Below are 18,775 nucleotides of genomic sequence, written 5' to 3'. Positions count from 1 at the left end.
CACCGATTTACAAATAACTGAAAAAAATGAAAGACTTCACTTGAAATATTGTTCCGTGTAGTGCTTTACTTTTTGAGAAAACATTAAAACAATTAGCAATTCGCGATATCAAGAACAAAGGAGTTACTTTAAACACATGCGGAAACAAGGGTGGGTTTTCTCGTTATTTTCTCCCGATTCCGATGACCGATTGAGCCTAAATTTTCACAGGTTTGTTATTTTATATATATCGGTGATACACGAAGTGTGGGCTTTTGGACAATACTGCTTACCGATGTTGAAAAAGAAGAGTGTCTTCTCTTATTGAAAAAGATCTTATCCAACATATTTCTTCTGGCAAACTGCTTTTGTAGGAATTATTGATATACCCTTTATTGTTCATCCCCCAAGTTTCATGACTTATAACAAAACTTTGTAATTATAGTAGTTAGCATGACCAATTGTCACTAGAGTTTTCATTTCAGGATTTATCCATTGAAATAACCCATTATTGTGCATGATGTTAAACTGGTAGGAATTTTGTGTTTTTCAAAAGCAACTTATGTTTTGTGTTTAGTCAAAACAGCAATCCCAAAAAATAGTTTGACTTCAACTTTGATTTTGTGGAGCATATGTCATAATTAATTTTTTTTGTAAGTTTAGGTCTTAAGAAAAACATGGCTGTTTATTTTGGTTGAGATACTAAATGAGAGTACAAAGTGCCATAATCCATCTGCAACTCTATCCGTTCCCTTTACAAACTTGTTTACTAAAGGTACTCCAAAACTAACTCCCATCTGCCTAATAATTAGTCATGTATCCTGTTACAATGGGAACTGATTGCTCCAAAAGATGATAACAGAAAAAAGCTGGGATAGTGAGTGTCACAAGAAATTGAATTTGCTACGACGGTTTATATTGTTGCAATTGTTAACAATATTCAATTCCAACAACCTTGCCTCAATTTGGATCAATGAGTCTTAATATTATTAGTTCAGGTATGATTGGTCTAAGTTGATATACATACACAGATGTTTGTAGAGACAACAAACTTATTGAACAGCAACTCATAGAGGGCAAATGCTCTGTTAAACTACTAAAATCAGCAGCTTAAGTTAGCAGTCACCTGTTAACATTTTCTTTTCACTGAAGGGGTTCAATTCTTTACCTCAAAGTAAACCAAGCAAAGTTTGCAATATATTTTTGTCCTCCATCTTAAACAAGTCCTTAAAGAAACTCACCCATTACCCAGATGGTAGAACACTGGCTGTAAGAAACATGTTAATAGACAAACTTGCACAAACACATAAATAGTTTACAAAAATCATTCAACTCTCTCACCTACGAAATTTAATATTGGTGTCATTATAGTACAACTATAATTGTTGCATAAATTACCAGCAGTTGCCAAAGGAAACGGCTGTTGCACTGAAGGTTTGAGAGAATATTAAAATCATTTTATTTTGACCCTGTGATTTCTAATGAACCAAAAGCAATCAACCGACTTGGTTCCAATATCATCGGGGAACAATGTATAAGGAATACACCCTATAGGATTTGAGGCATTGCATGGTGAGGTATCAATGTATATTTGGTTTGCGGTAACACCATGTGTGTATCTACTTGCCAGGTAGAGTTTGTTCTTGGAGAACTGTCTTGCTCTATCCTACTGCCGCGGAGTAGATAATTGGAAGACTTCTCAGTTCTGAAAAGAACTGTCCTGCTATCAACTATTACCAGGGCGGATGGTATAGAAAATAGACTTGGACTACTACTTTAGCTTATAGGATCATAATTAACTGTACTGCCGCGGAGTCAGTTATGAATTGGTCTCAACGTTTCGATCTAGCTTTCTCTAGTCATCGTCAGGAGACTGAATACATCCTTTGTTATCAATTACATGAATGAGAAATTAAAGTGAGTTTTAACAGCTTCATTTTATTTTATTAAACAAAAGATGTGCGAGGGTAATCTAAAATTCTTAATTTGTATAAATACCACATGAAATGGAATCACTTGTTTGAGAATTTCTGTCCACTTTAACAATAGATTTGTCCGACCTTTGCCAATATTTTCACTGTTATATCTGCATTGATAACCAAAGCACACATTAGATTGTGAACTGACCTGCTCAGATTGATATTGAAGAATGATGTCACATCAGGAAAGTCCCTGATGACATCATACAGAGCCTACAGTCGTTTGACATCAATTAGTGGTAAAGTTGCTTTCTCCCAGTTGATCATCAGGTTCACTGAATAAAACAGATACACAAATTAGAACATTGTCAATTACATTTTTCCTCAAAATCACCGGACCCTTCCATTTGAGAAGACTCGCAATCGTGGGCTAAATGATGGAGGTTTATTAGAAGAGGCTGCTGTTGCGTGCAAAAGCACTGCTGCTGCTGGTATCCAGCAAGCACAAAACAAAACCAAAAAATTACATTGTGGGGAAACCAGTTTCCTCGCAGGCACTCGCCCCTGGTCAACCCTAACCCTAACCCTAGCCCATGCTACAACTGAAATGTAGGAGCAAATAACAACGTAGTTAACATCCTCTTTAAGTAATTGTTTTAATGTTGAGGGGTGTTGTAGATAGACCTACCTTAGAGTGGGTTATCCTGGTAACTTAGACTTAGAGTGCATCTACCAGTCAATGCAACCTGCAATGATCGTCTGATATTTCTTTAACAAGATGTTGGACAAGAATTGAAGACGATGAGGTTCTCACATCTGAGCACAAATAGACATAAAGTAATTTTTCAGTAAATGGACAATTCCACACTTGTATTTATTGTAAAAAGAGTAAAGTGCCCAGGGTATATTCAAACAGTACACTGAGTCGAAGGACCAATAAATCACACCACACAATCAACAATTAAGTCACTTCTCCATAGTGTTGACTTGTCAAATTCTCAGAGCCTTTTAAAAATATTTTTCTAAATATATCTTTAATGGTTTGGGAGTAAATATTGGCCCTTCGCTCATTTGGGTAAAGTAGTAAATGTTGACACACCCTCAAGAGCTTAGATAACTAGGGAAACATATTAATTACTCGATAGAACAGTCACAGAAAACGTAATGTGTAAATACAAAGTCATGATAACACCGGTCCAGTACACATTCATTATTTTCAACTGTAGAAGGACACCCTTGCCTTCTAAGTTTGAGCCCCTCCCCTTCCCAAAACAGACATCCAAAATGCAAGCAAGGTCTTGCAACCATCCCCCAATCCTCACCCTACTCCCAGATTATTGTTTTTATTGAAGGGATGATATGGTTGGTGATCACTCTTAAAATCAATGGCAATAAAAACCTTTGGTTTGAAGCCCAAAGCATTGTTTGATGTAAAAAAGATAACAGTTTGCAAGCTGTTAAATGTAAATCTTGTTTAGGGATTATTCTTCCTGTGTGGACTTAATTCATTCAAACCCATGACTACTTTTTGAAATGAAATTTTCAATTGTTTTTTTTTTATTTTGCAAATTTTTATCTACATCTAGCATGTCTAGAGACTAAATCAGTAGAAACTTCAAAAAGCCAAAGGTATGCTTTGCCTTTGAGTAACCATAAAACAAATGTAAGACACATTTTCCCTTTCGCTTTTAATTTTTCAATTTTTGTGTGTAAGTTTTCTCCTGTGCTTTTTAAAATTTTATATAAAAATGTAAATCTGTATTTTAATTCAGTCTCTGGACTGCGACAAGCAGTTTTTTTTTTTTACAATAAACCAGTAATAATAATAATTTTTGTTATACCCAGCTCCCCTTTTTTGACTTGAGAAACATCTCATTTGATCAAATAAGACAACATTTTAATGATTGAAAAACTGGTTGCAGAAAACGGACATTTTCACAAAATTGTGTGTTTTTTCAGTGCTTTTGTTATAATTCCCCCACCCCCAAAAATACCCCCCCCCCCCCCAAAAAAAAAGTGTATGATTACTATACACCTCTTAAACCACTAGGTAGCCTCATAAATCAGTCCAATCCACTCTGATTCTTGGCCCCAGCAACATTGAAATAAAATTCTGTAGGTTTTTTTTGGGGGTCCCTTAAAGAATTCAGGTACTTTTTTGAAATGTCCACATTTACATTTAACTTACAGGGTTTGAAGATAATTGTCAGAATATTATCTAAACCCCCCTCTTTGTATAATAGAAGAGTCTGCAAAACTTTTTGGTAAGCCCAGTAGTTAAGTAGTCCATTGTGTAGCCCATTAGCTCAGTAGTTCTTTGAAACTAATAATCACCCATTATAAGTTTCTAAGAAAACCACAAGGTATGCAGCATGCAGGGTTTTATTTACTTTTAGATTTGAATTGCTTTTACTTTTAGATTTCAATGTAGGCCTATATGCTTAGTCAGCAAAGTCACTTTATAAAGGGAAGTTTCAAATTCACAATAGTTGCTAGGGTCTGGCATTGACAATAGTTGTGCACTAGTAAATCAAGTTGGAGTATAGTAAGAGTGACAGCGGGAAAGTGGGCAGATGATTTTCAATTGATCATGCCTCTAGAATGTTGTCATCGGGTGTAGCATACAGCTACAGCAGACATAATTTTAAGCAGCAACATTTTTGAAGACATTACTTTGTAACGGTCTATATGTTAAGGTATTAACAAGTTGTAATTATCTAATTGTGAGAAGTTCTTCAGAGCCAGTGTTGCCGCTGTACAGTATAAGATACACCATGATGTGAAATCGTAAGTTATATTTTGTTCAATCCGTAGTTTCAGTTTTGAATTAAGACAAAAGCATTCATTATACTATACCTATAGACAAAGAGCAGATTGTGTGATTTAAATGGAAGAGTTGTTTTATAGAACTGCTTGTAAATATTATAGAATTATGGAAAAGTTTTTGTATGGCACAACTTTTTCATTTTGTAAAAATTAGTGGAATGTTTATCGTACTTCAAGAAAATAGTGCCTGATTTTCATCAATATTTCGTTTTTTTTTTTTAAGGTTGAATTACTCCAAACCCAAATAATTTTAAAGGAATAATTTTTCAGTTAAACTTGGTTTTGGGTGAGAAATATCACTAAAATTATGAGAAACATGCATTGGAAAAATGCGAATGAAATCTGTTCCCTGGTGTTGAAGCAGAGTCAAAGTACGACTGGACGCAGATGACGGACAAATTCGCATGTCAAGTTGGAAATACAATGCAGATTGCTCTCATAAGGTAAACAATTTCAAATTTATTGTTGAAATTGTCTACACATTATAATTAAACTTATCATCGGGTTGTTTGAACATTTTTGTCCAACTGTTGGTTCGACTACGCCGGGGTTAAAAATCAATGTTTTTATTTCTCCAAAAAATATTGTTTTAATGTGTGTGAGACGTTGTGTTTTCAAAAAGAAGTTTTTTCTGTTGTTTATGTTTTTCATAACTGGTCGTAAAATTAAGCGTCAAGATCATCGAAAATTCCACATTATTTTGGACAGGAAGTGAACAAAAAAACAAAACAAAAAGTTTTTTTTTTTTTTTTTTTTCATTTTTTGATGATCTTACCCGCTTACTTCTGGCCTTACCAACACTTTTTTCATCAACAGCAATTTTCATGGGTTTATGATTTGAGGATCGGTTGTATAAAAAACTTATTGTGCAATAAAAATGTTCGGTCAGAAACACACACTTGGAAATAGCGCGGAGGTAGAAATACATGTACAGATAAATGTAGAGTCGATACTACCTAGTTCCTTGCCGTTAACTCGTCAACGAATTATTCGAATATCCGGTTAATGGCGAATAGGTTTTCCTATCCGTAACCGCCAATGCCTTTTTTTTTCTTAACCGGATATCCGCATAGGGCGCGAATACCTATTTACAAACCGGATAATTCTGTAATTACAACCGAGTAACTGGATATTCTTTAATATCCGAATATCCGCGGACGTAGGGCGACAACTGATAGGAATGTTTTGTCTGAATCCTTACGAAACTTCTATTAAGACAGCATAACACAGCATAAATTAAGTATTTAACTATGCTCACCTCCGTGTAGAGTTGAAACAATGACATTTCTGACGTAATTTGTTCAAAGATTACAAAAGTATGCCTTCACGTAGAGTCAATCACGATCAAAAGAAAAAGCAAATCGCCATCTTTAAATTAGATCTGGTCATTTTTATGAATGAACCGAGTGACACTGTCTAAAACTAATATCAATCCGCCCATAAGATCTCATTCATAAACGAACAGCGCCCTCTAGCGGCAAAAAAAAAAAAAAAAAAAATCCACATTTTTAATTTTTTTAAATTTAAAATAGCGCCCTCTAGTGGCAAATTACGATTTGAATATCCGGTTAATTTCGGATAGTAGGCCAGCGGTATCCGAATAACAAAATTTCACGTTTCGCCCAGCACTAGATACCATGGTACCAGACGGGATTGTGTTAGTTTCTCCATGGTTTTAATGGCGATTTTCAAGTTTTTTTAATTTAAAAACAGCGAATTTGGATGCATAACTCAGGGAAGTATCTGACATTTTTTATCCGATTTATACATTATAGATTTTGAACGAAAAAAACCCTGAACATTTTGGGGGTAGAAATAAGAAAAGTCGGTTTTCCAACTGAAATCGGAAAAGTTGCATCTCTGTTATGATGAACTCAAAAATGAAATTTACTTGATAACTTCATTACGAAGGAGCGAGTGTCACAGAGTAAAATAAAAGTAGCGAAATTACTCCAGATCTTATGGTATAGAGTAACATAATATAATTTGTGTATGGCCAGAGTGCATGTACAGTACTTTAAATTTGTCATGTAAGATATAACAAGTTCTTTTTTTTGAGTGGCCAAACCGCGCCTCAAAATTCCTTAAACTTGGTGAGCCATCTTATTTTATGCAAAGAGGTAATGTGACTTCAACATAGGTTTTGATTGGTGAAGTTAAGGGTTATTTTGAACAATGAATATTCATGAGCAGGCTTGAGCGAGCAGGGATAAAAAGTTCAGGGGGAATACAAATAAAATTCCTAAGTTTCTTTTCTGTTTGGGAGGGTGTGTAGACCCTATGGGAATAGAATATATATTTTTGGCATTCAACATCAGAGCTTCTTGAGGAGAGGATGTGAATCCAGCCTCAAAGATTTAAATTGCAAGCCTTAGGAGAGAGGGCAAAGCCAGCCTTTGGCAGTAAGAACTAGTGAGAGTTCAACCAATAATAATTTTGAGTTGAGTGTCGCTTGCTAATAAATATTAGATGTGGCAATTTTGAGAAGAACTTTGAGAAAGCCATGATTCGCCAGTATTCCTGTAAGTTAACTTTATATTAATTGTTCCAAAGTGGAACTTTGCATTTATTGTACAGTTTTAATAGAGAATTGATTTTATTTATTGTCACTGGAAGAAAGTTGTCCAACCTTTAAACAATGCAAAGAGTGTGTGATTTAATTTATTTTTACATGGATTAGTCTTGGCCTAAGATGTCAATGACTGGTACTTTTTATTTTATCAACACAAAGTCGTTTTTGTGAAGGAAATTTTAGCGAAAACCATGAAAAATAAATGTGTAGTTTAGCCCAGACTTTTAACACTTCCGTACCCCATTTAATATTTAAAATGTTTTTAATGTAAATTTAATGAGTTGACGGCACGAAAATGAGTTGATGGTAAGTAGTAGGACCGAAAATGACTTCTATTCTCTAAGCATGCCAAGGGATTCAACTCATTTTATTTTTTTCGACACGGGGATGTTCTCAACACCACACCGGTAGCGGGCGCGTGTCTATTTTTTTGCCAGGCAGCCATGCTTGCAAAGAATGTTTTGAGAAAGGGAAAGTTTTTACTTTTGTAGCTAACTTTTATGGATAAATCCTGTCAAAATTACAGCTTGAATACAGAATGTCCGAGTTTGTTATGTTTTCATGCAATATAAACTGATACAAATATCTATAAATTACAAAGAAAAAATGTGCTTACCTTTCCGGATTAAAGGATTTAGTCGCCATCTTGAAAAGGCCTGAGCCTCGGTGCGCAGGCGCATTGTGACGTATTGCGTGACGTCACTGGTTGGAACTAACTTGGCCTAACTTAGTGATGCATTTATAGAATGATTCTCCATAATATACAGGTGATGTCGCAAGAACTGGCAACCCGAGGGCATCTTGAGACCTTTGAGGGGGTGTCTTATGGTTTGAGGATGCAAGTTTCCAGGTAAGATGATTTAAGAAAGTGAAATACAGTATATATTAGTCATTTTCTTCCCCAATGATTCATCAGCTCAGCCACACTATTCTCCAAACTAGGCTACAGTCGTTTGACCAGTTCTGGATCACTTTTTGAATACACATTGTTTTTTGTTGCAATCTCTTTGATATCTTAAACAAAACAGTTTATCAGTTTACCTAAACATGACATAAAGCTCACCAAGTATTCACTGACAAAAAAAGATTAGTTCTTTTGAAGAGGCTTTGAGAAAAGTATCGTCACCTGTTTGACCAGTTCAGGATTGGTTGAATCTATTCTGAATTAGTAGAGTGCCCTTTATTGCAAACCCATACTCCCATTCATAAAACTGTCTCTCAGGGACACAAAACTTCAGAGGTGTGTTGGCATGCACTTGGACTTCCTTTCTTTAGTGAATGTCATGAAAGTATCTTCAATAGCAGCGCAAAAACCCAGCGACAAAACCAAAAAACAACAGCAAAAGCAAATGAAAAAGTGAAGCGAACCTAAAGAGCATTATTGACCCCTCCAAGTTTAATTTTCTCACAAAATAAAAAATCTACTAGAATTTTTTGAAGTAATGTTTCTCAAAATCAACTGAATATACTTTCTACTCCAGTAGTATGATTTTACCATACTTAGTAAGTTAATGCGGCACCATTTGACGCAATGAGATGTTGAGTGATCCCGAACTGGTCAAGGGTAAGTTGCCCCCCCCCCCCCATAAAGGTTTTGGGATCTTCGTCTCCTCAAAAAAACAAGATGACTGCACAGTATTTACAGGAATGTTTTTTTACACATTCTTATCTTTTTACATAAATATTTTTTGCCCCGGCACTCCAATTCTAAAGGTAAGAAGTTTTAACAATGTTTTTCCACCAACATTTTTAAACAAAAAAATTATAAATTTCGCAGACAACCTTCAGGAAAACGGCCATCATTTATTTGCTGATGATGTTTGGCACCTTATTTGGGGTTTGTTGGTTAAATGGGTGTTAATCTTCACATTTATCAACAGAAATTGGTAATAATGACAAGTGATATAATGGTTATTGCAAAGTTGAAGTGATCCCGAACTGGTCAATGATCCCGAACTGGTCAAATGATTGTACATGAGATTTCCAAGTCATCGTATGACTCTTGAAATGAAAAGTGGAACTTGGCAATAATTGTACCCAAGCAGCGAAATTCGCCCAATGCTATTGATAATTTCAATATTGGAAAGAAAAAAAACAACAAATCTTTGGTTAAGTTTTCCAAATCCAACAGTGCTCCAATCCAACCCATCTCGCCTCTCTCAGTCTCAGGGTCCAATAATTATTACAAAAAGCTGCTGAGCCAAACAAAAATTGCTTTACAGAATTTGATGTTACAAAAAGGAACTCTTTCTGTGTTAAAGATTTCCGGGAGGATTAGCTATAATAGCTTAGTATGCAACAGTCTAAGCAATTGTTTCTCCAGTCAGTGCCCATCACAAAACTGCTAAGCAGAAAAGTTTGCTTAACAGAATGAGCCCCAACTCACTTACCACTGGAGCTACCTTCATTTACTGTGATTGTTGTTGCCAAACATGTTTCACAACTTAGAGAATGTTATCTTTATTTCCCAACATGCAGTGACTGAGATTGAGAACCTGGGATGGAGTCCTTCTCATCTACATGCTCTCTCATGACAGACCCTGCAACACTTTAATCCCGTGGTATTACGGCACAGAGGGATTACGTCTATCCCAAAGGTATATTATTATTACCATTTATTCACTCTAACATCAAACCTGCACCAAACTGCATGATTAACAAGCTCACTCCCATCTACACCATCACTTTAAAATCTACTAAGCTCATTTCCATGCTTGCATGTTACATCTTAACAATCAGGGGTTCGTTATATGACAGCGAAAACGTACCCCATCTATAACTCCACACCATCCGTTATCAGTCACTTGTCATGTAACAACCACTCACACCATTTTTATGCACCTGAAATATTCCCAAACTAAATGGAATCATTCTGTTTGGAGGTGCATTTTCTGAATGTATGTATTTTCTGTTCTTTATTTACTGCAATGGTGAAATGCGGAACCAACTGCCATTGGAATACGCAATATGGAGTCCAATGGAAACTGCTCCAGTCTTTCCAGGGCCATGAAGACTTCATTGGAGCTGTGGTGAGCGGAGGTTGCTGCGAGGAAAACAACACTTACACATTTTAAAGTTCAGGAACTGAACCTAAAGGTAAGTTTATTTTCTTTTATTTTCAGGATGTTCATAGTTTGGAAGTTCATGCAGCACAGTAAATTGTAAAGATTTTTCCTGAAATGATGTTTTGGTTAATTGTTATTTATGAGGGGCTCCTGCAAAGAAATAGGTCAAGTCGAGTGTTGCGATTCACTATTGTTCAAATTGATATTAAAATTGTTTTTAATTTTTATTGGGTTCTTTTTTTTTTGGGGGGGTGGGAAGGGTCTCTTACTTAATGGTGTAACAATTCCATTATGTTTTATGCCTTTCAACATCTTTTATGTTTGACGCCCTCCAACTGTTTTCCAGACCATCCATCTTTGGAGCTGTGGTGAGCGGAGGTATGCTGTGAGGAATCGACACTCATTTTAAAGTTCAGGAATACAACCTGAGGGTAAGTTTATTTGCATGATGTTATAGTTTGGAAGTTCATTCAGGACCGTGATTTGTTAAGAATTTGCCTGAAATGATGATATTTTGTGAATTTTTGTTAAAGATTCCGCAAAGGTCAAGCTGAGCTCGCGATTCACTATTTTTCAATAAAATTTGATTGTTTTTTGTTTTTATGACTTCATATTATAATGGTGTCAAATGCCATTATGTTTGATGCCGTAAAAAAAATTTTTTGGAAATAAAACAATTGTGGACATCTTCACATTTTGAAATACATGGTCGATAAATTGTTGTACATAAATTGTTCAGTTCATTTTGAAACTCTGATCATTCAATCTAAATGGCATTACATCTGAGTTAATATGACTGACACAGACATTCTTCTTGGGAATGTACAGACACATTTTATTTTCTGTTCGATGATGTCATGTTACATTAACTCAATGATTGAGCTTATTTTGTGGTTTGAATGCAGTTATTGAATGAATATCCATATACAGGTGATGTCACAACGATAATGGCTACCAAGGATCATGGAAGGAGGACAAGGATGTCTTATAGTCTGAGGATGCAAGTTTCCAGGTAAGACGACTTAAGAAAGTAAAGTACAGTATAATTTATTACTGTCTGAATGTATCTATTTTTTGTCTTTTATTTACTGCAATGGTGAAATGCGAAACCAACTGCCTGTGAAGTACGGAGTCCAATGAAGACTGCACATCAATGGCCTCTGCGTTCGTGCTGGTGACATCCATCCGCCGATGACCAAGAAGACAACCGCTGGTTGCCTGGCTTCATAGAGGAGTGTTCCTGTCTCCCTGGTGGATGAGAGAATGCATTGCAGTCTGATGGATCAACAACAGATGTAATAATGGCAACTATATTTGTTTTGACATGAAACTAAAACAGATTTTACACATGTAATAACATAACTTTAAAGGATTGCGCAGAAAGTTTGTTGCGTCAATCTTTTTACAACAATCGATGTCTTTGAGATGACATAAATAGTTCAAACTTGTGGTTGAAAAGCAGCGACTGAACTCAATTTTTGAACTAACTTAGTGATGCAGTTGTTAAATGATTTTCCATATACAGGTGATGTCACAAGGATAATGGCTACCAAGGATCATGGGAGGAGGACGAGGGTGTCTTATGGTCTGAGGATGCAAGTTTACAGGTAAGATGACTTAAGAAAGTAAAATACAGTTTTAGTAATTTTGGTCATAGAAAGTGCTTTTGAAAAGTTCATGTGGCTTTTTTTGAAAGCCCGAACAAAACTAGCTCAATAAAACCATGCAGTAAATCCTTGACAAAACATGAACATTCCTTTCTTTCCTCTGGAATGTGTTTATCAAAGTTTTATGAAAAATTCACAAGTTGTTGATGGTTTGTTAAATGCAAACAAATGAGTTGATGAGAAATATTTGACTCTCTAATAATTCAGAGAAAGAAACCCTCACAAATTATGATCGTAAAACTCACAAACCCACTTATTGTGCACTTGAAATATTCCCCAACTAAATGGAATAACTCTGTTTGGAAGTGTATTTTCTGAATGTATCTGTTTTTGTCTTTTATTCTGCAATGGTGAACTGCAGAACCATCTGCCTATGAGATACGGAGTCCAATACAGGGCTATGACAACTTCAGTGGCGTCTGCGTATGTGCTGATGACATCTAACAGCCGATATCCAAGGGCCTAGATGACAACAGATGGATACCTGGCTACACAGCAAAGTGTTCGTGTCTCCCTGGTGGATGAGAGAATGCATTGCAGTCTAATGGATCAACAACAGATGTAATAATGGCAACCATACTTCTTCACAAGACACTTAAACAGTTTTTACACATGGATTGACATAATTTGAAAGGATTGTGCAAAAAGTTTGTTGCATCAATCTTTTTCCAACAATGGGTGTTTTTGAGATAACAGAAACAGTTCAAACTTGTTGATGAAAAGCAGCGACTGAACTAACTTAATAGTGATGCAGATATTGAATGATTCTCCATATACAGGTGATGTCCAAGGAATCATCCAAAGGGCAGGCTTCATGGAAGACCTTGGTTGAAGGTGTCTTATGGTCTCTCAGGATGAAAGTTTCCAGGTAAGATGTATGACTTAAGAATGAAAATACAGTATAAGTCATTTCTGTCTATTAATATTAAGTCGTAAAAAGTGCGGCAAAAAACTTCATGTGGTTTATTTTGAATGCACAAATAAAACTAGCAATAAAACCATGCAGTCAACCCTTAACAAAACATGAACATTCCTTTTTTTCTTCTGGAATGTGTTCATCAAACTTTAATGAAAATTCACAATTTTTTTACGATTTGCTAAGTGCAAACAAACGAGTTGATGAGAAACATTTAACTGTAAAAATTCAGAGAAAGAAACCCTAACAAATAATTTGATTGAAAAACTCAAATCCACATTTATCACCTGAAATATTCCAAAACTAAATGTAATAATTCTATTTTGAAGTGCATTTTCTGTATGTATCTATTCTTTTTGTCTTTTATTTACTGCAATGGTAAAATGCGGAACCATCTGCATGTGAGTACGGATCCCAATCCAATGGCATCTGCGTTCATGCTGGTGATGTCCATCTGCCGATGACTAAGGGCCTAGATGACGACAGCTGGATGCCTGGCTTCATAGAGAAGTGTTCCTGTCTCCCTGGTGGATGAGAAGATATGCTGAAGTCTAATGAATCAAGTTTCCAGGTAAGATGACTCCTAGAAAAGTAGAATACAGTAATTGTAATTTTTGTCTGTAATATTGTCTTAAAAAGTGCTTTTGAAAACTGCATGTGGCTTATTTTGAATGCCCAAACAAAACTAGCTCAAAATAAACAATCAATCCCAAACAAAACATGAATTACCTTCTGTTATTTCCTCTGGAATGTGATCACCAAACTTTAATTAAAAATGCCAAACAAAAATTTGATGAGAAAAAGTTTACTCTCTAAACATTCCAAGAAAGAAACCCTAACAAATAATGATTGAAAAATTCAAGCCCACATTTATATTCACCTGAAATATTCCCAAACTAAATGGAACAATTCTATTTGGATGTGCATTTTCTGAATGTATCTATTTCTGTCTTTTATTTACTGCAATGGTGTAATGCGGAACCATCAGCCAGTGAAATACGGAGTCTAATGGAAACTGCATACATCCGAATCCAGAGCCATAACGAACTCAATGGCGTCTGCGTTCGTGCTGGTGACGTCCGTTTGCTGATGGCCAAGATGACAACAGATGGATGCCTGGCTTCATAGAGAAGTGTTCCTGTCTCCCTGGTGGATGAGAGAGTGCATTGCAGTCTAATGGATCAACAACAGATGTAATAATGGTAACCATACTTGTTTTCACAAGAAACTAAAACAGTTATTACACATGGAATAACATAACTTGAAAGGATTGTGCAGAGAGTTTGTTGCGTCAATCTTTTTTCAACAGTCTGCGTCTTTGAGATGACAGAAACTTAGGAAAGTAGGGATTGAACTCAATTTTTGAGCTAATTTTGTGATTTGATTTTAAAGCAGTAGTCCAGTGTTGACCATTAGATGATTTCATTATATTAGACTCTACATGGTTTGTACTGATGTGATTACAACTTTCTTTCAGATGGCGCTCCCCTAGAGGTCATTCTTTCTCTTCAGTTTCGTGGTGCAAATTGTGCTGATCTTGATGCAGCTCAAGAAAGAGTGCTAGATGGCGTCTATACAAGAATGCTACCAATGGCCCTTGATGTAAACTTGGAAGACCATCTATGCCCAACTTCCAGCTCTTCGATGACCAACCAAGAGTATCTGTCAAGATCAAGAAACGGAGAATGAGGCTGGCTGGCCACTGTATCTGCCATCTAGAGCTAGCTGTGAGCCCCTAGTTCTCTTGGAACCCATCGCTGAAAAACAGGAGCAAGGGTAGGGGTAGACTAACATTCGTAGATCAGCTGCAGAAGGACGCACCACACAACCAGAAACAACTGAGCTTAAGATGTGGATGCTGGACGGAGCATGGAAGGCTGCCATCAGAGGTTCCCGAGATGGCGTCGGCTGAAGACAACCTCTCGCTCAACTACTACTTACATACAGGTTATTGTGATGACTACTTTTCTGCCATCCTGTCAACATGGACCATGAAGATGTGACATCACAACATAAAGAGAAATACATCAAGTATTTCTACACCTACTTATCAGGATCCTTGAAGGTAAAAGATCTCTTTAAGTGCTATTCACGTGACAGCAACTTAACTGGGGTCTCTTGCTTAATTTTAGCCTGGTTGTAAAATGTAGAAATGTTTGACAAGATTTTGCAAGAGAACTTGGACAGAAGAAAAACATGGTTGTCCTTTCACACAAGGAACATTTTGTTAAATTTTACCACCAGGCTACAATAGCAAGGGACCCTTGCTAAAGTGCTCTTGTGTGAAAGGACATAAGCTTGCTTTGATATTTGAGTAATCCACTAAAGTGCAGAAAATAAACTTTGCTTATACACACAAATTTAACTTATAAATCTTTTTTATTTTCGTTTTGTTTTATATCATATTACAGGATGAACAGAGTGGAACAACTAAGAGTTGGTTACGTCAAGATGCTGAGCCACATTATGCAGCACCAATAAAACTGTTGCTTCAACATAGTCTTTGTAAAGGAGGACTGTTTCTTCATGATGACTGCCCTCATCTAAGGTCATATCCACTAGCTTTGACTGTTACTAAGGATGTACTTTGACCAATGAGTAGACTTTCCAAGAGCATGAACAACATTGAACAAATCTTCCAATGGATCTTGATATTACAGCATGATCATCCGGATTCATCTGCAGATTGAACTCACTAACACAAAATTTTCTTATTGTGGAACAATGACTTGAATATTAGTATTGTTTGAAGCTTTGCATGGTGTGGATAAATAGAAAGAAACTATAAGTATATAGTAAACTTGTGTGTACAACAATGTGTAAATCTCGTTTGTGTTAGTGTTGAGTCTAAAAAGAGCCTGTGAGGTCTCGACATTTCAAACAGTAGACTCGGCTTGCCTTCAGGAGAAAGCTGGACTAGTAATGGTGGTGGAGCTTAAGTAGCACTGGAGGGGATGCATTACGGGGGCGGAAGGATCCAAGCTATTCTTGACTGGTGATCTGCCTGTGAGTTGGAGTGTGAATTGTTGTGGTGAGCTGCTGCTGAAGGGGTTTGCTTGAGTATGGGTAATCAGATGTCGTTGATGAAAAACCTGATGTCTTGCGGAACTGTGTGATGTGCTTGTATCTCGATGGCGTCCCTGACTCTGCGTCGGTGTAGAACTGGACTGGTGAGATGAGCTTGGCATCTTGTTTGTGTGAATGTTTGATGACAGCTGATTTGTCTTGGTGGTAGCCTTGAACTGCGGACTTTTGTCTGGTGTGATGAGGAATGGCTTGAGCTGGCTGCAGGAATTTAAGGTATTTTAGTCGTTGAGTTCTAGTGATGTCTTGATGTGATGAAGTTCCTGCTTCAAGCTGCCTAGGTCAACTTACTTGTAATGGTCGTACTTCATTACAAGTTTGTAGACAGAATACATAATAACTTGTAGTGATAGAATTCCTTGCAAGTTAATGTATTCACATAAAAGATTGCATGTTTGTAATGAGGTACTTTCATTACACTCATGCAATTATAACACTTGCAATAAAGTACCTTATTGCAAGTATGTCAAAGTTTCAAGTGCTTAATGAACTACTGCATTACAAGCATGAAACAAGTTATGTAAATTTGTAATGCAATTGCTCATTACAATTATGAAACAACTTAAGGTTAGAGGTAACTCATTACAAATATAAAGACAACAAGCTTGTCAGGAAGTGTATATGATTGGTTTAACATTACAAACTAATAAAGTTTAGTTTTACTGAATTTGAATATTGTATTAAATATGAATGGTAACTTTTATTGTGTGTCACTCTGTCTTTCAGTTATTTTATCCAAACAATATTATTTAGTGTCCTTGGGGTACCCCCCACATGGTGGCCACCATGGGTTTTTTATTAGTTATTATTTAAGGACATGTATATTGTGACACACATAAGGTTCAGTAACTCTTAATTGAGGTTTTGGAATTGTATGATTATTGAGGGTATTTTACTCATCAATTAGCTAATTAATTACAATGGTCATGACATTGTGTATTGAGTGAGTTTGAGTCCTCGTTAATATGCTAATTAATTACAATGGTCATGACATTGTATGATTATTCATGGTATTTGAGTCATCATTCATATGCTAATTAATTACAATGGTCATGGCATTGTCTGTTGTATGTTGAGTGAATTTGGACCTCATTAATATGCTAATTAATGACAATGGCCGTGACATTGTATGTTTACAATGGTGACATACCATGCAAGTTCTATAGTTGAGAGTGCTCGTTATAATGAGGGTATTATTTTTAATACAAAGGACATGCGATTAGTTTATTATCTAGTGTTAATTATTTGGCAAAATGCCACACTAAGATTGGTAATTGGTATACCATTCACAACAGTTTTAAAGTTGAGAGTACTTGTTAACAAGGTTTTACTCCGTAGGCTAGGTATCAAAGGGGGGTAACATTTCAAAGAAGCAATCGTTGTAATGGTTACACACTTTGATGTATTATGATCCCTTTAACTGTTGTGGGGTGGAAGATGACAACCTTCACGTGGTCCACCCTGTTGTTAACTAATGTCATCAAAGACCTTTTTGCAAATTCTTTTGGGAAGCCCTTACTGTTGAATGAGGTGCATGCTGATCCAGCTAGCAATCAAACTTGATCACTAGCGAAGCATACCAAGTATTTGTGATAAGGTCAAAACCAATTTATGTAGCAACTCCTTGTTTTCTTACTGGTATTGTCTTCTGACCTAATTATTTTCAGTAGGCCCTAAGGCCTATTACTATAACTATCAATCACTTTACTTTGAAATGTTGTTTGCCCATTACGTGTATAGTAATTGTTAAAATTTTCATTTTATTTTGCCAGGTTTATGTACATGGCTTTAGTGTGAAATAAATACCTTGATCATGTGAAACAAGAAGCAACTGTGTGATATAGAATTAACATTGTAAAATATTAAAATTACCCCTGTAAAAGACATTGCATTGTTTTGCCATTAGTGAAACATTTCTCATATCACATTGTACTTTAACCCAAAGCTGCTGTACTTCTTTATCGCCAACACTATAAGAATAATCCCTAGAGGAAGACACAGTCTGAGAAGTGTTACCGCGGTAACGCTTCTTATACTTCTTTTGATATATTACCAAAACTCTTGTACTTCCTATATCCAGGAAATTTGTTATTGGCATTAAGTAATTTTGTTTTTACATCGCAGTGAGGGGTTTTGTACTGAAACACTACCAAAACGTATCTTGAGATAGACTAAAATGTTGATGAAGCGCCCATACACTTGTCCCACTTGATTCCCGGCCGCATTTTGTTTTTACACCGCAGTGAGGGGTTTTGTACTGTACCACTGCCAAAACGTGTTTTGAGACGAGACTAAAATGTTGATGAAGCCCCTATACACATGTTCAAAAGAGTTGCATCGTAGTCTGCTACTCAAAACACGGCCACGGCTGCAGCTGCATCCACCCACCCGTTGTTTATTCTCACTTGAGGGCGCTACATTTTCATGCATTTGTAATAGACCTTTTCGCAAATACCGGGGCGCGCGCGTAAAGCTTGGAATTAGGTGCATTGTGGTCTTGCTGGTATCCAAATTTGATCCATATATATCCCACAATGCACCTCATTCAACAGTCTGCGCTTGCGCATTGGTATTTGCGATAAGGGCTATGTCTTGGTTGAGTGACCGCAGTTAAAGGAACACGTTGCCTTGGATCGGTCGAGTTGGTCTTTGAAAAACGTTTGTAACCGTTTTTTATAAAATGCATATGGGTAGAAAGATGTTGTAAAAGTAGAATACAATGATCCACACAAACATGCCTCGAAATT

At 36.3% G+C, this 18,775-nt stretch overlaps 1 long non-coding RNA gene across 1 annotated transcript; it reads right to left on the bottom strand.

Annotated features, from left to right (window-relative positions):
• Nucleotides 1–668: 668 nt before the first annotated feature.
• Nucleotides 669–7,935, bottom strand: LOC139942560 (uncharacterized). Its single transcript, XR_011786695.1, has 3 exons — nucleotides 7,913–7,935; nucleotides 2,587–2,714; nucleotides 669–2,233 (listed from the first exon to the last, which is right to left on the bottom strand). It is a non-coding gene; the product is annotated as an uncharacterized lncRNA (long non-coding RNA).
• Between the last annotated feature and the right edge of the window lie 10,840 nt (nucleotides 7,936–18,775).

This window comes from Asterias amurensis, chromosome 10 (assembly GCF_032118995.1).
Source record: "Asterias amurensis chromosome 10, ASM3211899v1".
NCBI lineage: Eukaryota > Metazoa > Echinodermata > Asteroidea > Forcipulatida > Asteriidae > Asterias > Asterias amurensis.
The sequence above is the reverse complement of the archived record's forward strand: the minus strand, read 5'-3'. Positions and strand labels throughout refer to the sequence as shown.